Source organism: Vanellus vanellus (genome assembly GCF_965231255.1).
Source record: "Vanellus vanellus genome assembly, chromosome: 2".
Lineage (NCBI taxonomy): Eukaryota > Metazoa > Chordata > Aves > Charadriiformes > Charadriidae > Vanellus > Vanellus vanellus.
In genome coordinates, this window is record NC_138906.1 from 125,322,313 (window position 1) to 125,343,707 (window position 21,395).

At 36.5% G+C, this 21,395-nt stretch overlaps 1 protein-coding gene across 1 annotated transcript in view; it reads left to right on the plus strand.

Annotated features, from left to right (window-relative positions):
• Positions 1-21,395, plus strand: part of SNTG1 (syntrophin gamma 1) — a gene marked incomplete at both ends in the record, with an annotated part of 170,941 nt that overhangs the window by 76,102 nt on the left and 73,444 nt on the right. The window lies entirely within an intron of this gene.

Genomic DNA, 21,395 nt, shown 5'->3' on the forward strand with positions numbered 1-21,395 from the left:
ATTTGGAATATACATTGTAAACTTCAATTAGTCATGATAGCATTTCCAATTAAAAAAAAATAGCCTTTCTGTACCAAACTTCTCCAAAATGTTAAATCTATTAATATTATTTTTAATATTATTCCAGTTTTGCTGTACATAGTATCACAAGTCTTGCAGTAGTCAATAATATCTAATAAAAATATGACCATCTGTATTGCTATAAATTACCGCTACACCGCTCTCAAACACAATTTAAGAGAAACAATGTCCTTAGAGACAATAAAATCAAAAGCCATTCTTTATAAATATTCTTCAAACAGAAGAATCACAGTTTTCCTGTTAAATGCAAGCCTTAAAAAGCAAACCTCATTATTGCAGAGAGAATATTTTTGCAAGTTTTTATTTGATGCTGTCACACAGCAAAGAATCACTGCACTTTATCTGATTCATTCAATTTTGTATGGAACCAAATTAAATTGTAGCCTTGCCCTAGTATTTAGATCAAAGCAAAACATCAGAATATGCAATATGTACTTTAATATATGTAGGATTTATATTAGGCTCTGAGACTCTTTGTCTTCCTTCTTTCCATTATTATTGAAGGCTTAAGTTGACACAATATAATACAGACTATAAGCTATTTAGTTACGAGACGCTTTAGAGGGTTGTCATACTTGCTCTCAACATCCCACCCTGGTGAAAGGTAGCAAGGAACCTGTAATTTAAAAAAAAAAAATAAAAATCTTTATTGATTTAAAGTGGCAAAGAAACGATGACAAGAATAAAGGAAGTAGGAGCAGTCTGACTGGGAATGCAGGTAAGCCACTTGGCTTTTGCAGAGAGGTAGCACATGGAAAAAGAAAGTACTCATTATAAGTTGACCTTTCCTGCCAAAATGCCAAGCTGCCCTTTCAGTAGCAGTCGGAGACTTCCAGCTACTTTTACCTAGTTTTTGTTGTGCGGTAAACTGTTCAATATTCCACAATTAGTTTATTTCAAGCAAGATTGTGTTGAAAGTGGCTGTTGAAACAGCAACTGGGAACTGGGAGGCTAGGCAATAATAACCTTCGTTTGTATCCCTCCTCTTTGCTGTCTTAAAAAAAAACCTACAACCATGAATATCATTATTTGTATTTTAAAGCAAGGTTAGCTTGTTTTCACATGCCTTTCCTCTTACCCACTTTTAAAATATATTTCTAAAAGGTGGTTGCATCCAAAGTTTTGCCTTTCTTCCACAACCAATTAAAAAAAAAAAAAAAAAAAAAAAGAACTAAAAGAAATTGAAATGCACTCAAAAAGCCATAAAACACCTCAGGGAATACATTATTAGTAAGCTAATGTGTTGAAAGCACTTTCTCCATTTGGTTGTCTTGCTTCATAAAGTGCCATAGACATCCAGTGTGTTCAGGTAGTGCACAGCTTATATTCGCCTGAGGAAGAGAACGGACTCGGAGGAAGAGGTAGAGGGCTGGGGAGAAGACATGAATTTCATTCTGGGACAGTTCCCAGAGGTTGGGGCAAACAAAATCAGCTGACGGGGAAACAGGCAAAACAACAAATGACCACTAGGCAGAATGTGCTGCAGAGGAAAGGAGCCCCCAGTCCTTTGGACTTGCCATTTTTCTGCTAACAAAAGGTTTTATGAAACTCTGTGACAAGTTTCTTATCTCCTAAAAATACTTCGCACAGTTAAGTAGCAAGCATCTGTGGGGAAAGTCTGAAAAGTCTGAAATTATAGCCATGCTGATCGCCTGTGTGGGCATCAATGTGATCGCAGGGATGTTTGGTTGTGTTTTTTTTTTATTTCAGAAAATGAGGTAATTACATACAAAACTTATTTCAAACACTATCATCAAGGTCATGAAGTCAAGCTTGAAAAATTGTGAATGAAGCCCCTTGCTTCATTCTCACTTCCCAATGCGTGGTACTTACTGCACAGAATTTCCTTTGGTGATTTTTACCTTTTTGAAATGTTTCCAGTGAGCATATGAGATGTTTCAGCTTTTTTCTTTTTTTTTTAATTGTTTCGATTTTTTTTTTTTTTTTACAATTTTACAGCCTGAAAAAAAGAATTTTCCTTATTGTAGCAACTGTAGTACAGTGAAATGAAGGAAAAGTTTCTTTACTTCATATATGGACCCACTTGAGACAACTTTCGTCTTAAATAACCCTAACTTACTTAGAAAGTAACATAAAGCACAGCTGCCATTGACTTCTTTGCAATTGCCCGGTTTTCCACCCTTTCTGATAGCGTTTCCGGTTAGGAATCTTATAAAAGTTATTGTTAATGAAAGAAAATATTTAGTTTAAATAGTTTTCTTGAATTAATTTAGGAACTTGCTGGCAAAGAATGAAGGATAAAAATAGATCTGTTGGGGAATGTAGCTGCCTTAAACATGATGGGCTTTTTTGCTTTTCTGGATTTGTCCTGGTTCTTCAATAAAAATAACTTTGAACTTTGCTAATAAGTGAAACAGGTCCCAAAGATGCAGTGTTCTTCATAGAATCCTGAATTTAATCCGGGTTATTTCACCCTGGGGAAAGAACAGTATGAGATCATAGAATTAAACCATGTCATTAAGACTAAAGGGAAAGAAGAAGTAAACTGCTTTAATGTTAAGTGTGTGTGCATATATATAGTTATACATACAAATATGGACACAGAGAATAAGATTTAATAGATGTGAAATGTTAAGAAGGAAAAATATATTAAATATATAAAAAATGTATAAAACGATTTTTTGTTGTTTCATTTCTTTTTGAAATCAAACCTGCAATCCTTTGCTATATGGAACAATGTCTCAGAAGGTATTAATCGTATATATTTGACCGATATTAAAATGACTATACATTTTTATATTTGATGCAGGTAATCAATTCTTTATTTATCAGTTTTGCTTTTTTATGAGCCAATTATCAGTTATGCCTAGGCAGTCTGTCATGACTTTATGACTAAAGTATACATACTGGGTTCCTAAATTCTATTTTAATATGAGCTCTGCTGTGATAGGAAAGGTAGTCACTAATTTTTAGATATAGACAATGAGGAAATCATAAAACACTTTTGGAAAGGAGGCAACCAGATAGTTAAAGAATGCTTGCTCATCTCACCTGTGACTACCTAATGGTTCAGTATCATAAAATACAACATAAAATGCAACCGAGGAAGAACTTGACGCATGTTAATCCTTACACTTACGTTTAGCTATATTAGCAAAAAGATGATGTAAGGTCAATGTAGATACACAGTTTAGCTCTTTACTATGATAAATTCCAGTTTCATTCATGAAGCTACTTTTTGAATGTCATAAGACAAACTTTATTTCCGTTTCAAATTACTGATAAGTATTCTACTACCATGGTGATCCACAGAAACCACACAGAAGATCAGTAAAAAGTATTTTTCTAGCCCATTGTGTCAATAATACACTGACCATTTATGTAACAGGATAAAGCGATTTTTTCTTTAGATCAAGTTGTTCAGAGGTGGATTTGAATACATGCAACTAATCTATGTAGAGGTGATTTATTTGCCTGGTTCATAGGTTTCCTGTTTGTACGGACACGGGGCCTTAATAAAAAAGCAGAGTAAAATAGTATATGTCCAGATTCCAAAAATGTTTGTAAGTCTATTGGTGAATGATCACGCAAACTAACGGCAGTTTTCTCCGGGGAACAATCTGCTGCCTGCCTAGGAGAAAATATTGTTTTCATTGTGTTTGTTTCCTAAGGTAATTTTATAAGGTAATAAAAAGGATGAAAAACTTCCTATGGCGTGCCAAAATGCTGCGGCTTCTCACATAATTCAGCCAATTTAGCATTGTCAAAGGAGTTTTAGCAGTTCTTCTTTTCTGGTGTCTGATTGCTAAGGAACTACACTTCTCTTTTCGTAGCTACTTTTTTGTAAAAGTGTAGGAATTCAATCTAATTTGGCTAAATTAAGTGATCTTACAGAAATGTTAGGTGTTTGTCCCTGAGAAGGCAAGAACCTCTCCACCCAAACTCCCTCTATAGTCAATGGATAGAAGAAAACGTCTTTAAGACTTGAAGAAAGTGAACCAGTCCTCCTAACTTAGTCACTTACTTCTATCCCATTAACTATATAAAGAACGCAGACATCTCCAGAGGGTAATTCAATCTGCTTGAATTAAGTACCTACCTCTCCCACTTCTAATCAGAAATGGCAAGAGGCTACTTTAGCATAAGAGCCTACAGGTAGGAAGAGTCACCCTGACATGAGAGACAGGAGCTCTCCGCGCTACTCAGGCTGCAGGCCTGATGCCATCTGTCTCACCCCTGGCCAAAGGATGTCTGGAGACAGGGCAGGGCTGAGGCTCTGCTCCCCCTTCCAGAGACTGTTCTCTTTGCTAACCATTGAGCCACATGTAAAACTCACGCCAATGCTGTTTAGCAGGAGGCAGTACCGTCATCCAGGCTATCCAGTAGGATTTATCCAGTAGGAGCATTGCTTAAGTGCAGCAGATACGCGCTTATCTTCTGCAGCCTGAGTTATGTATGTCCCTTATCATGGGTGGATATACAGACACGAAGAGAAAAGTCAGCACAAACTCCTGCAGCCAAGTTTGCCGTGAAAGAGGAAGATCAGCAAAACCAGGCCTCATAGCTATCTTCAACTGAGCAATTGGGGATTTTCTGCATTTATGAATGTTGCAGTCAGATAGGTCTTCTTTACCATTTTCCCTTCTTCTGTCTTCATAGATCTTCCTTTGCAATCCACAAAACTTTTGAATACTAACAAGAATGTCTCTCAGGTTTTGAGATCAAATTAAAATCCATGCTTCACGAGATGTTCTCACATCACAGAAGGTGTTCCTTACCATTTTGGAGGGCTGAGGCTTATTAATTTGTGGCATAATTATTACTGCAAAACTAGCCCACGTTGCTTTGGGGAAGTCGGGTTCATACAAAATGTTTTTTTTTCTTTATAAGGAATGGACTTGGGCATTGCTGAATAAAGGGTGCAAATGAAAATATTTGTTGTTTTCCTTTTCCTGTTTACTTTTCCATTCATGTGGCTGCTGCTTTCCCTTCCCAGGTGCAGATGTACCTGGGGAAAATAGTAGTCGTCTTATTATAAAAGGAAAATACAAGTTTTACTGGACATTTCTAGATATAGATTTGCTTAATATTTCTTCTCTGGAATACTAACCTACAGATGCTTTGTAGATTTAGAAGAACTCCTAGTGTCCATTGGAATGCTTTACTGTTCTACTCAGAAAGAAAAAAATACTCCTTTTCTCATACATCCATTATTGGAAAGATTCCTCATGGAAGAGGAGGGAGGTAATTAAAACGTTACGGAAGTAAAATGATTGAATGTTCTAAACTGTCTCTAGAAGGGAGAATAAATGAAAAGTTTAATCCTCCAAACTTTTAGTAAGGTTGATTTTTTTTGGAAAATGTCCATGAAATTGTGAATATTATTTTAATTAGGACCATTCGTGAAGAAAAGTACTGCCAAAGAGACAAAAGGATCAGACATTCAGACACCTGTTTTACTGTTTCGTATTCCCTTTTTGCCATACTAATGTTATCACTCACTTCCATGAAGTATTCTGAGGTGTCACAAAGATTTTTCTCCTCGTGAGTTTTCCCGAGATACTTCAGATGTCTGCAAAGAAACTCCTGGAGTTTATTATTGTAAAAGGAGTCATGGAAATGCAAATGCAAATATGAAGCAAATGTTGAAGGACACTAACTTTATAGTTATTAAATATAGTACAAGTGAGCAATGACTACATAGATGTTTGGGCCTCCAGCAGTGAGCAGTGTCGTTCTACTCTGCATACTTTTATATGATACACGTGTTAGAGGGAGTGGATATATTCTTTTTACTGCTTGTTTTGTTCTTTGCCAGGCAGAAAAACACAGGCTATTCATAAACTTGTATTTTAATAGTGCGTGTGCTTTGTATTGTTTACCTCATTTTGTAACAGTAGCAATATTAATTTTAAAGGTTTTTTTTTTTTTCTTTACATCATAAATAGGGTGTTTCACAAGAAAAAAATACATTCTTAGGCTGACACAACCCCTACGGAGTTGTGGAGCTAAACATTCTTTTTCGGTTCCTCTTTAAATAATTGAAAAATTATAGTCTGTATGCATGTTTAACATCAGAATTATTTCCTTTTGCACCAGTTTAACATAAATGGATCTTGATAGTGCTGTATAAACATAATCTATGATTTTTAAAATACTATAGCAAACAAAATTCTAAAAGGCTCATGACAAGCTGTTTTAAAAAAGATTATTTTTAAGTTATTTGCCTGGCAAGCTAGTCAGTATACCTCTCCTGACTATTTAGCAAAGTATGGCCGCACCTTAATTAAGCTAGCTACTCTTGCTGCAGCAGTGTGGAGCACATTCATTTACCAAACAGTAACCATAAATAGCATTTTCATCTCAAAATGTACTGAGCAGAAATACAATAAAAAAAGAATAGTCCCTACATTCGGATAGCAACTGGAACTCTCTGAGGCTTGCTGATGGTTCCACCGGTATTATTTCAGTAATATTTCCTGTAGAGCACAGGGGAGTCTACCAGGTCTACCAGTACAGTGTTACCAGTACTAAAGAACTTTTTTTTACAGTTTCATATATGAATACTTGTATAATCAAAAATAAATACATAGCCATATTTTCTGTAAGATGCATACTCTACTAGTCCACAGGAAAGAAAAGAAAGTGCAAGAAGGGACATGACTAAATGATGAACTCTTCATTAAACTAAACCAGAGGAAAGCAATAGCAGAGTCGAGTTTGTTAATAAGAGTGGGCTCGGGAAGTATCGACTGAGTATATAGAAGCAGGAAAGTAACAGAAGTAGATGAGATCTCCCTAGCTGGGAAGCAGTAAGGGTGAAAAGAAGTAGTTTTGACATACACCAGTGATAACGGAGAGGCCAACGCAAGGGTTGGTTCAGCACATATTGAAAAGAAAATTACTGGTAGACAATGACAAGAAAGTCAAAATATTGAATGCTCTTTTGAATCAGAATTTACTCAAAAGGTCAGTTGTAAACATGATTGTCACCATTTATTTATAATTGTTGCACAATCTGGAATAACGTCAGAACACGTTGGAGACCAGACAGAGGTCTAGTTATATATTAATGAGAAAAGTTTTAAATATACACATCCTCTGTAATTCCAACTGTGTCCTAAATACATTACTTATAAGGTACTGAACTTCTGTTCTAAGTCCATTTGCTGAGTAAAGACATTTTCTAGATGAAATAAATAATAGTAGAATAGAAATGATAAATTTGTGTGGCTTAGAACACCCAATGAATACGGTTTCAGGGTAAAAGCTGTCTCTATATAGCTATGACTTCATTTCATTACGATTTTTTTTCAGTCATGACCAGCTCAAAACTGAACTTTTTGCAAATTGTATTGTATGTTTTTTACTAATTACTGCTAAGAACAGTTAGTACTCATAGTGAAAGCGTAATTCTACATTCAATATTGGAATTGCTGCCTTTGTTCGTCTTTGGGTTTTTTCTTCTTCTTTGGCTTTGAGCTTATGCTCTTACAGCAGCCTATTCTTTATGAATAGGCATGATATTATTCAGATATTTAATTGCTTTGTTCAGTTCTAAATTCTCCAAATACCACACCATCCTAATATATATTTCTATTTTAAGTGTTATTATAATAATGTCAAGTTTATACAGCTAATTCCCACATCCTGACAGTGTATAACAATGTAACCACATACTATTTTACTCATTACACATCATCTGTTTTTGTTGCAGCTTGACATACGCATTTCACTTGTAAATTATAGCTTTTGTGTTCTTCTACTTATGCCACTGTCTTCATGGTTCGTTATACCTTTGCTGAATAATTTGTTTCCTGATTTTTCTTTTAACTATAATGCTGTAGCAATTTTCTGAGCATGTATGTGCCACCTCTTTTTCTTTCAGGAGAGGGGAAAGATAATGTCCACGATTGATAACTAAAACTTACTAGAGTAATGACAGAAGGCAAGGTGTTGTGGAAAAATTAATAATTTGTTTAATTTATTCCAATAGTTTAAATATCATAAGGATGATTCTTCCTTCGATATTGGGGTTTTTTTATATATTATTATTTTATTTAAACTTGGAGAAGTTTGCATATGTTGATATCTTGAAAAGAGGAAATGGCATTATTTGCATTTATTAATTTATGACATCATGTTTTCCTTTGGACTACAAGAACTTTTTATATAGCAAAAATCTATACTTTTGGCTAAACAATCTCTTTCACTGCTGAAAGGCAAGTAGACAGTGAGTTACTGTTCTGAAATCTATTGACACAGATGCACTTTCAATGAAAGATCTTAAAAATGGTTCTTGAACTTTATATACCATGTGACAACTCTCATTTGTACAGAAATAGCTCATTTTTAAATGGATTTGAAATTCGTTTTACCTTTTTTTTTGTTCTCTGTTGAAAAATGATTTTCAAAGATGATATTTAGCCCAGTATAATGCAGTGAAATTCAATAAAAGTTCATAGTTTTCTCATAGGCAAGTTCAAAATGCACATTAAAGCAAAAATTGTCTTTAAATTTACTTGCAGGGTCCTCACTGCTTGTCTTAGTCATTCTTAATGCCAAGAAATTGGCAATTCATGAGAGGTTGGGGAAAATTCTGTTGAGTCTTAATTATTCAAGACTCTTCCTGTTTAAGGATTACAAGGTCATATCCAAGGCAAGAAAAATATACCATCTATTAATATTATGTCAATTTAACATTCTTGTTGTCAAAATTGAAATAGTCCTCAAATGTAGTTCAGTATTTAGCAATTCTTTTTCTTAAAAAAAAAAAAAAAAAAAAAAAGTCTGAGCATGAAAATTAATTGGTTTCCACAAAAAAAAATTGTACCCTACCCTTTTGGTACTTTGACATATTCTTCCCCTTGGCCTGCCTTCTAGCTATGGCTCCCAGATACACAGCTCTTTACACTTGTATATGACTTATTCCTCGGTGTTGGGGCATTCCTTTTCAAAAACACCAGAAGATACTCGAAAAACCCATATTTGCAAGGACTTTTGCTTAGTATTTTATAATGAATTCTTAGTTACGAGGTGAAATTGGAGATAAGCAGAAGGAACTGTGTTCTTTAGAAGGGAAGTAAATTCAAGACTTTTCAAGCCAATGGCTCCGCAGCTTGTTAAGAGAAAGAAGGTTAAGGAGATTCTGATCTTTCCTACTTATGGCAATGCAGAAGCTTTATTGCAAAATAGTTTCACAATGGAAACCAGCTCAGAGTATAACTGCATACAGTGCTAGAGTGAGTCTCTGAAAACAGAGTACAGGAAGCCCCATTGTGTATAAGGAGGAGGGACCAGACATATTTTACAAAACATGAGGACGTGACCTTTAAATACAAAAGTACTACTAAGTAATTTTGTAGCGTTTCAAGTGAAATTTAAAATGATTAGTTATACAGATGAATGGTGAGCTTTCAGCAGAAACAAGTACTGAAAAACTAAGGTTTTTATACCTATCTCACAGTGACATGAAAATATCTAATTTTTTTTTAGTATCAAATTTAGCAATTGTGTTAATACCTACTTCATTATCATGTAAACCTAATGTCTCAACAGCTATTTCATATTATGTCAACGAAATTATTTAAGTCATGTAATACCGGGTGATTTTTTTAGCTTACTCACAAGCAGTTTGTTATCTGGTGCTGTCACCCAAATTGTCTCATAAATATTGCTGTTCTTCCAGAGAGCTCCAAGAGAATAAAACTGTGTAATTTTTTTAGACAGAAAAAGTGAAATGTGGCACAATACAACAAAGACTAGGTGTTCCTATAATTTTATTTTTAATCCACTCAAACTAAAGTAAACAAACTTGGGTTGCTGGTGGCACGGTAGGAGATAAAATACCTGTAAAGGCTACAGAAAGCCTCTTTAATTTCATTGCTTTAGCTAAAGGTATTTCTCCACACCACTGGCAACTGGCGAATTTATTGATCTTTGCCAGCAGGAATTCATTTAGACCGATATGCTATTGTATGAGTATTAAATGTATTTTAAAAATCACTAGCTACATTTCTATGGGGCATTGGGTTCTGTCAAGAGGGTTGTCTCATGTGTTATGTATAATTGTGTAAAATTACCCATTTGTCCTGCCATTTTGCTGCCTCCTTTGTCTTGTTAAATGCCAGAGTGTGAACTACAAATGTTGTTATCTCTACCGAAGTGAGGAGTCCTGAAATAATGCAAACCTTGGCAAACTGTGAACTCTTCATGGGCAAGGCCAGAAGGCTGCTGATAGAATGAGAGGACCACAATAGGTTTAGCTGCAGTCTCCAACAAACTGCCTCTCATTCTGTTTCAGCCAAGTCAGAGTGAAAAGACCAGGTTGACAAGGGGGACCTAAAAGGAAAGGAGCCATGTGACTGGGTGAAAAAGCATCTCAAAAGCCGTGAATAGGACTTTTAGGGGAAGGAAAATGAGGAAAGTAATGATAATGATGAGACTATAAATTCTGTCATGAGATATTTTTCTTCCAGCAACTGCTAATGGTGCAAGTGGAAACTTTAGATGGGAATCAAAACTATAGATGTCTCTATCCAAATCTTTAATTGAATTTGTAGGAGTTATGATTTGCAGTTCCATTCCCAAAGGAAGCTGAGGAGGGAGGAGGATGCCTCAATTGGAGCATACCTGGTAGAGAAATCTCTTAAGAAGTAGATAGAGAAATTACAAAAGAAAGCTGTCAAACCGAGTGAACTCTGAAATTGGAGGATGTGGATACGATGATTCGCAACAAGTCATGAAGATCTACAATAGCACCTACTGTGAATGAGGAAAACCTGGCTAAAAAGAGGTTCTTGCAATCATCTTCATAGGAAAATGTTCTCTTCTCAGGCAGGGTTACGTTATAATGCTGCCCACAGTAACTAAAGTTTCAAGCCTAATGACCAAGTGGAGAAAAAATAAAATGAAAACGTGGCAGGCTGGAAAATCTGTGAGATTAATGATCACCCTTCCCATGAGGAAGACATGTCTTGGTCATGAGTGACTCATTCTTGTGTGTGATGAAAAATTCCAGCTAGTGAATGGACCTAACATTGAGGGAAGCGTTCTGTCTCCCAGGATCTTAAATCTGAGAGACGTTGCCAAAGCCATCTAGCTAAATGACAATTAACTGGGACTGCTCATTCATGTGGGCATGACCAATTTCAGTGTGACTCTAAGCAGATCAAAAGTGACTACGAGACTCTTGGAGGAAGGCTGAGGGGGTCAGAGCTGTTGTAATGTGCTAGACAATCCTCCTGGTCATGCAGGAAAAATGTGTCCTACAATGCTCATATGCAGAAACAGTGTCACCAAAGAGGGCTTGGGCTTCTTTGACAATAGCATGAACTTGCAAGGAAATACAGAGTGAAATGGAACTGCTTAGCCTCAATAAAGGAATAATGTTTCAACTTTAGAAAAGCTACACAAAGAGCAGGCAGTTTCTTCTTTGTTTCTATGATGGATTATGTGAGAAGTGATGGGCTTAAACTGCAACCAGACAGAGTCTGTTTTGATATAAGGAGAACTTCCAATGCTAAGTAGAGCTGTACTTGCTAATAGATTGACTCGAAAGGCATTGAGAGTGCCATCATGGCAGGACTGTACAAGTGGGTTGGGTGGATAGCTTTGATCTACTGAGTTGCTTTTCAGCCATATGTTTCTGTTCTTTTGCATTATCATAGAATTAACATATTCATATCAGTGCTTGCAACTGCATTCAGAAATGCTAGGATAAGACAAACTATGGCTACCATTAGACTAAAGTTTTTCCTACGTTTCTTTGGCATTCTATCAAAACTTCTCAAAATAAATACTATATACTAGACATTATGTTGTCTAAATATTAATTGTAATGAAATTGTAGGTGAAAAGTAAAATTGAAACTGGAGTTATTTAATTTCCTTGAGAAATCAGAAAGTTTGAAATCTCATGTTTTAAACCAGAAGAGACACATAGATCTATTTTTAGCAATTTAATAATCTGGTTTCTGCTGGACGAATGACATGGGGTTGCTTTTTCTGCAGTAATAACTGGTGGACAGAGGCACTAAGAACTGCAGACATGTTAATCAATCGTCTAAACCAGATAATCAACCATCTGATTGATTATTTGTATTTAGATAATTATTCCCATTGAAACTCATCCTTGTTCAATACCAATCTCATCACCTCAAGTGCTCTGTCACTCCATCACTAGGTACATATAGTAGATATTAATGTTTAGATTTGATTTTTCATTCATGACTTTATCTCCTTTATTAGCTGCTATGAATTACCAATAAATACTTTCCAAATGGCAAAAAACCAGCCCTTTTTTTGTATATGCATATTGTCTCATTTGTCGACATCCAGGTTTCATAACAAGCACAAATATTATAATGTATTTAATAAATGTCTTGCATACTACATTTACCCTTGTAAACTTTATATCAGTTTTGAAAAAAATTATTCTACCTTCAAAAAAATTCTGACTAGATCAATGACATTTCTTGATCACATCTAGTGCAGTTGTTTAATAACGTTATTTTTCTCTTCACAGTTTGTATATTCAGGCATTTCTCATGGGCGTTTGTACAGACAGATGTGTATTACTGCCATGATTTTGTGAAGGAGAGTGATCCAGGGTTTTCCTCACTGTGCTCTTACTTCAAAATCTAGTTCTTTTCTTTGCCTTAACCTCCTTCTTTTGACAAGTGCAGAAACTCCTTCTTTTGCGTTTTGTCATCTACTAAAGCTGTCATTATGACCTGCTACTCCTACCATATTCTGAACTTTAAATGTTCTTTAGCAGTGTTCTCAGTCAAACTACGCTGAAGTATAACAACTCAAGCATACTATTTTAAACCAACTCATGTAGTGGTTTGGAAGTTTAGGATCCTGCAAAAAGTCAGTGATAGTCTATGGAAACAAACTGTAGATTTCTAGTGCCAAGCATTATCTTCCAACTATTAAACTTGTTTCCCTTTTGTGTCTTTCTTTTAGCAGCGACAGTTTTGAAAGTTTAGGATTTCTTTTATTTAATTTTTAATACAAGTCCTAATAACTATTGCATAAAGGAAGGATATAGCAACAGCTAAGTAAAACATTATTGAAAAATAGGGTGGAATTTCAACAAAACTTTCCATGAATGTTGAGAATTCAGAGAAAAATATGTATTCTGGAGGCCTCTGATAGCTTCTAGAGTCTAGTATTTCCAGCTATAGAAGATATATAAGGTTTATGTTTAAAGTATTTTGAATAAAAGTGACTTAGAATTCATAATTTAAAAAAGATTAGCTAGGGGAATCTGGAAGAGTTACATTTCAGATGTAAGGCCTTGACATCTTCAAAGGAAGACTGGATTGATAGTTGCCAGGTACACTACATCTTTACTCAGGAATCTATGTATGTTTTCTTAACAAGAAGTAAAGTGGATTTGAATACCTTGAAGTATTCAGATGGATTTCCATTGCAAACTGTTTTTCTCTGGTGGATGCTAAAATTGTTTTAAATTGCAAATGAGAGAGGAATATATTTCACTATTTTGTGAGTAGATGTTTTACTGATGATTACCTACACCAGCTTTTTTACTTTTAGCATGATTGATTCTGCAATAATGATACTGCAATGAGCAACCACTATTATGACATAAACCACAATTATCCAGTTGCATTTCATTATCTGAAGCAATGCTTCTTGTATCTCCTTCTGGGTATTTTTTTTTTTTTCATTTTTTTTTTCAATTTTGATTGTTCACAGTCTTTCTAGTAAATCTTTGGTAGAGAGTCATATGTTTCTCACTTTCAGATTGGACCATAATGACTTTTGCAGGCACTGGTTTTCATCTGTTTACCATTGTCTCTTTAATAATATGCATGTGACATATTTTAATTATGGAGATTCGCTGTTGTGAAACTGTGTTGTTTGTAACACAAGTATCTTCTTTAAAGAAGCACAATAGCAATATTATCATTAAGGTAATGTCCAAATTTAGGAATAGGTGTTAAATATTGCAGGATTAAATGAAGTCATTAATCTGTTAAGTGAACCTTTTTTTTTTTTTAATTAATTTAGGTAAAAGTAATTGCAGTCCTATTATTGGAACATCACAGATGTGCGAAGACTAGGTTTCATGCTTTTGTCCTTAGGGCTCCCACTATACTTTTGTGTAATAGGCACAAATCTGGTATTTCTTCATGATATCCATGCATTACTGCTGTGCTGGTAGTGTTCACTGCATCACTGGATCCTTTTGAGTGAGAAAGCAAATGAAAGAAGTTTGATGGTATGCATGTTTGCAGCCATAGTTCAGATGGCCATTTGTCCTTCAGTAGTGCCCCTACATGCCATAAATTGATAATAACTCTCAACACACAAATCTTCTTTCCATACATCTGTTCCAGACCTCTGTTAGAATGATTTGTATTCAACTGATTTGTTTTCTGGGGGAGCATTTCTGAGTCTTACTAGCCATCCTTTGTTGTCTCCAGAAGTATTTATCAAATATCTGCATGTATAGGAGCTCACCAAAGCATGCAAGCTCTCAATATACTTTGTACAACTGGCTAATACAAGGGCGGTCAGTACAAGAATTTAAAAGGAAGCTTGTAGAATTATAGGATGCTTTCCAGATGAGACCTTAAGACGATCTCAGGCCTTTCTTCCTCTACTTATGTTTGGGATTCAAAGGAAAAATTATAGTTTCCAGATGGATTAAGATGATCCAGGAGAACTTTAAGTGCTAATATTGAACCAGAACAAAGATCCATCTAGTCCTGTGTGTGGCAATAACAAAAGTATAGTTTTATTTCCCTTTGTCTTTTGAGCGAGCTGCTACTTTGGGACTTCTTCAGTCAGCTGATAAGGGACTTCCAGGATTATGCCTACTGTGTCTTAATTGTCTGTACTCCTTAAAAGTATTTGATCTCTTTTTGCAATTTTTTGACTCCTGAGAGAGATTTTATAACATTTATTATGTAAGTTGAAACATGTATCATCTTGTTTCTCACTTTTGTTCTCATCTAGAAACCATAGTGAGAATGACTCAGCCTACAGGGATGTATAGGAACAGACTCTAAAGCAGAGGTCATGTTTATGCATTATTCAGTGTTGCATCAAGCCTCTCCTCTATCTAAATGTTCATATATTCTATTTTTTCCCTTTCTTCCTTCAAGGAACTTGATGCTATGTTCATTCAGGCTGAGTGCATTTGCAATCCAGTGCATCTAGTCTTCAGAAAAATCTGAGTTAGGCATCAAAATACTAGAAATAATGGCAGGAGTCCCAGTCTTTCTATCCTTTGAACTTTTTAGCTGGTAAGATGTGATCAACAGACAATAGAGAATGGCATCATCCCCGGTAGATCAGGAAGCAGACGTAAATGTTGCATTAGATAGTTCCTATGCTCCCATATTTCCCAGAACATGTTAACAGATCACTTTGCATATCGTAGCTTATATGGATTTTCAGCTTAAACTCTAAAATCTACTACAGCTTGTAAAACCAGCATCGAGAATTCCTCCATTCAGTCTATAGGCAGTTATGCATATATTTGAATGAATTCACCAACGTATGATGTATTTTCAGTGAACTGTTGCATGCTTCTTTCAAATTTTCTCTGATTCCCTGCTTTTTTTTAATGCACGTATAATCTTGAATAACAAAATTTCACAATCTTAACCACAACTTACCTATTGCATTGAGCAAACAAAAGCCTAGGAAGGACAGAAAATAAGACTAACCAACTAATAATTCCAAATGTTATTTACTCTTTATTCATTAACATTAGATTATCACAGCACAGATTCATGTTTTCTTGCAAAGTGTTCCAAATTGTAGTGATCTTGCTACCTGTTTGCAATCAGTTAACATCCCGATGGCATGAACTGTGTTGTGGCTTTAATGCATGAGATAAAGTTAAGAACTATTTAATGAATTTACATTCTTGTCAAGCTATTATATTGTAATTAGCTGTTAATGAATGCAAATCAGCATACAGAGTCTAAATTGTTTTGGGAAATCCAGATATATGGCCAGCATAAATTAAAATAATAGAGGGTTCTTTTTTAATAGGAAAATTTCTGATAAGGAAGGAGACCTGCAAAGCTACATGACAGCTACAGGTTTCAAGGAAATGATAGACCAAATAAAATGTGAAAATGTGAAAGTGTGGGAGAATCTGATCTACTATCTAAATCAACAAAATACTGAGCAGGAGCTGGTTCCCGCTCATTCCAAACGTTGCCACTCAGTCGTGGGTGTTCTGTAGGTACTCCAAGGGAATGGTCTCTGTCAAGCACTCTGTCCTGAAAACTGACACCTACTATATTATTGCTTCTTGCAGACGACCAGTTGTGATGCCTGAGATTCACATTGTCATTAACCATCTTTCCCAGTATAACATTAGAACTGTGAGTTTATCATTTATAATACAGTTTTTTTGGGAAATAGGATTAAAGCAAGCATGAGACACGTAGAGTTTTCAAACATATCATTGCTTCTATTTAAATTTTTAAGAATTGGAAAAACATCCAATCAGTACCCTTATCTGCAGATCATACTGCCCTTAAGGGTCCTTAGGGTGGTATGGACTCATTGAAAGGCACATTTCCTCATCATCTCATGAGGATCCTGTGATTACATTGGAATAGCAAATTTCATTAAAATAAATAGGTAAAAAAAGGTCAAACAAACCCTTAATAAATAGTGGTTCTGAGATTACACTTTAAAATCCTCTTATGGAAACTGAAAATAGTTATTGTAGTGCTATTTGCTCAAAGAAGGTCTGAAATAGTAGCTCTCAGAGGATTGAACAATTTAGTTCAGTTTCAAGTGAATGTGGAAGTTTAAAACCCAGTTTTTTGCAAGCTTAATTGGCTGCATTCCAGCAGAGGGCCACAAAAATCAGCCATCACTGTGACAATTGTCTGTCTCTGGTAGCAACATATAGTACACCAAATTAACTGAATTTGGCCATGGTGAATTCTTCTCTATATCTCACTGCATATCATCTCCCTGTCCAGTATTCCTCATGGCTACGGTGTCTTAATATATTTTGCCAGCTGAATTTTTTGAACATATCTAGTTGTATATGTTTGTACCCTTATCACAATCAATTTTGCTTCAAGCCATTCTTCTATGATAGCTTCCACTAAAATCTATTCTTCCATTACTGATCTCTTATCAACATCATTTGCCTATTTACTAGTTAGAAGCAACATATGCAGAGACCTTATTTTTCACCCCTTCTTCATCCTTCCATATTTAGGTCATCATCAAATCCGAAACTACTTTCTCTATGGTGTTCTTAGAATTTTTTTTCCCAATCTGCATTAATGGATTTTGAACCAGAATAGAACTTCACCCCTCAGCACCTGTTTTTCTGAACATGAAGCAGAAGCAGGTAGTTCTTGCTAGCTTCAATTCAGGTTTCATAATGCTTCCTGTAACTTTGCCTTCAGAACAGAATTTGTTTACTAGATTCTTCTTTTGTCACCTTTTGTTCCACTCTGACTTTTTATTGCTCTGGATAAACACGTCTTTCTAAGGAATGTTCTCAGAGCGCCTGCTTTTCTTTCTTAGACTATTATCTGCCAATGTGTTTGATTTAAAAATGTTATGTGCATATATGTTTGCATTGTATCATACTGCTGTCCTCTGATGAAAACAAATGTTACTCATTTGTATCAGGTACATAGAATCATAGAATCATAGAATAGTTTAGGTTGCAAAGGACCTTGAAGATCATCGAGTTCCAACCCCCCTGCCATAGGCAGGGACACCTCACACTACACCAGGTTGCCCAAGGCCACATCCAGCCTGTCCTTGAACACCTCCAGGGATGGGGCCTCAACAACCTCTCTGGGCAACCTGTGCCAGTGCCTTACAACCCTCAAAGTGAAAAACTTCTTCCTAATATTTAATCTGAACCTGCCCTCTTCTAGTTTAAAGCCATTACCCCTTGTCCAATCGCTACATGCCCTAGTAAAAAGTCCTTCCCCAGATCTCCTGTAGGCCCCCTTTAGGTACTGGAAGGCCACAGTAAGATCTCCCCGGAGCCTTCTCTTCTCCAGGCTGAACAGCCCCAACTCTTTCAGCTTCTCCTCATAGGAGAGGTGCTCCAGCCCTCAGGTCATCCTCATGGCTCTCCTCTGGACACGCTCCAGCAGGTCCATGTCCTTCTTGTATTGGGGACTCCAGAGATGGATGCAGTACTCCAGGTGGGGTTTCACGAGAGTGGAGTAGAAGGGCAGAATGACCTCCTTTGACCTGCTGGCCACACTTCTTTTGATGCAGCCCAGGATACGGTTGGCCTTCTGGGCTGTGATCGCACACTGCTGGCTCATGTTGAGCTTCTTGTCAATCAGCACCCCCAGGTCCTTCTCCTCAGGGCTGCTCTCCGGCCATTCCCCGCTGAGCCTGTATTTGTGCTTGGGATTGCCCCGACCCTGACGTAAGACCTTGCACTTGGCCTTGTTGAACTGCATGAGGTTGGCTTGGGCCCGCCTCTGCAGCCTCTCCAGGTCCCTCTGGATGGCATCCAACCCCTCCAGCATGTCTACCTCGCCAAACAGCTTGGTATCATTGGCAAACTTGCTGAGGGTGCACTCGACTCCATTGTCCATGTCACCGACAAAGATGTTGAACAGTACAGGCCCCAGTACCGACCTCTGAGGAATGCCACTCGTCACTGGTCTGCACTTGGACATTGAGACGTTGACCCCAACTCTTTGAGTGTGACCATCCAGCCATTTCTTTATCCACCGAGTGGTCCATTTGTCGAATCCATGTCTCTTCAATTTAGAGACCAGGATATCGTGTGTGACGATGTCAAACGCTTTGCACAAGTCCAAGTAGATGACATCAGTTGGTCTTCCCTTGTCCACTGCCACTATGGCACCAAATTTGTCAGGCATGACTTGCCCTTGGTGAAGCCATGCTGGCTGTCACCAATCACCTTCCTGTTTTCTACGTGCCTCAGCATAGTTTCCAGGAGGATCTGCTCCATGATCTTGCCAGGCACAGAAGTGAGACTGACTGGCCTGTAGTTCCCTGGGTCTTCCTTATTTCCTTTTTTGAAAATAGAGGTTATGTTTCCCCTTTTCCAGTCGGCAGGAACCTCGTCAGACCACCACGACTTCTCAAATACGATGGCTAGTGGTTTAGTGACCTCATCTGCTAGCTCCCTCAGGACCCACGGATGTATCTCATCAGGTCCCATGGACTTGTGCACCTTCATATTCCTCAGGTGGTCTTGTACTTGATCTTTGCTTACAGTGGGCAGTTCTCCATTTTCCCAATCCTTGTCTTTGCATTCTGTGTCATGGGCAGTGTGGCTGCGGTCCTTGCCAGTGAAGACTGAGGCAAAATGTTATTGAGTACCTCAGCTCTGTCTCTGTCCCAGGTAACCAGTTCTTGCGTTTCCTTCCGAGGAGGGCCCACATCTTCCCTAGTCTTTCTTTTCTCGCTGACATACTTAAAGAAGAATTTTTTGTTTGTCTTAATGTCCCTGGCCAGATTTAGTTCTATCTGGGCTTTAGCTTGTCTAACCCGATCCCTCAAACAATTCCTCTGTATACCTCCCAGGCTACCTGCCCCTATTTCCACTCCCTATAGGCCTCCTTTTTCCTTTTGGTCATGTCCAGGAGCTCCTTGTTCATCCATGCAGGTCTTCTGGCTACAATACGTAATATTGTATGCTGTGATTGTGCTTAATAAATAATGGTGTTGCAATGAGTTCAGTAATGTTATGGAAGACTGAAGGAATGTTTCTCTTTTAGATAATCTATCCAGTAACAGAAGATATTTTTTTCTCTTTTCATTTGTGAAAAATCTGTACATTTAGATTTTGATAGTTAAGGAACTGCGTCATCTGTAGATTGAATTTTGCTCACTGTATTTTGTAACATGCTGGGAAGAACAATGTTGGCTAATGTTTTGGGGTTTTTTTTTCCATATTCTCAAGACAGTGTATTTCATAATCTTAAAGATCAGTGACTTCTGCTGGCTAATTATAGAACCTCTTTTGGTTTTTATGTAACAAAATGTAAATGATAAACATTTAGGGTGTTCCTAAAACTAATCACACAATAATTTTTAGTTCCAGGTAAAACTGAGTACCTGTAATACAGTTTGCAAACTATAGCCTAGTTGAAAATAATGCATTTCAAGAAATCGTCACCATATTATTTGAAAGATAAACATGATGAGTGTTTTAATTCATCAAAGCAACAACAGTTACAACTATGCAATGTAAGGGCTTAGATTGTACTTTAAAAAAATAATTGGAAATTTGTGAATGAGAAAATGATGTTTGGATAGTGCGTTTAAATTTCCCAGGAATATTTAAAAACACACAAGGCTCCCAATGTACTTTGTTTCTGCTAAAAAAATTAATCTCTGTATAAGAAGTAAACAAAAATACTATCAAAGTATTTAATATGTAACTTGCACCTAAAGAAATATTTTTAGTATTTTGCTTAGGATAGTAAAATTTCTTTTTCTTGACAATGTTCTTTCATAGCTTAAATTTTTTACAGTATTGGTTGTAGTCTTTGCTTAAAGTAGAAGAAAATCCGCAGTTTTGACAAGGATTATAATAGCACCTCCTAACATAAACGAGGATTTATCATGCTGGATTATTTCATGTCAGATTTAGGAATAAACCACAGAAGTCTTGAAATCTCCGTTTTTTTTTGTCAAAAGCCTGTGGTTTTCATGCACCTTTTCTTTTAAGAAATTGTGTAAAAGATAGTGTCTTATAAAGTGTGGATTCATTTTATTTTAATACTTTGTCCACCAAATATCCTAGGTCCTCTAATGCTTCCCCTTAACTTACATTGAAGAAAGGAGGAAACTGAAGCTGATGTACATGACAAGAAGGGAGGGTGGAAATGTTCTTCTGACACTTTTAATTCAGGATACATTTGAAAGCCAACTGAAATTGCTTGCCAGCATGTTTTTTGACAGTGAGAATTATCCTTTGATAGCAAAACTATGGGATGTCAGTAACAGACTTACAGACTTGTATTTGCATGAAGAATGCAAAGAGGTTACCACTGCAGCAAACAGTCGGTTTGTAGTCTGCAAAACACAGTGCCACTCACATCTCTGCATATAGTTGTTTAGAGTTGATATTGTAAACACTGGAGGAAATTCAGTGGTGATTCTTCTTTTCTTCCAAAAGATATTATACCTTTGATTGAAACAGTGGTTTCAAGGCTTTCAGAGCTATAAAATAGATTCCTAGTTGTCAGTGTCTTTAATTTAAAGATGTGTTTTACTCATTTACACATAGCGACAAAAACAATTGTGAAAAGTTAACATAGGAGAGCAAAAAATAAATTGTAGGTATTAAGTATCTGTCATGAATGCACATGGTAGATTTAC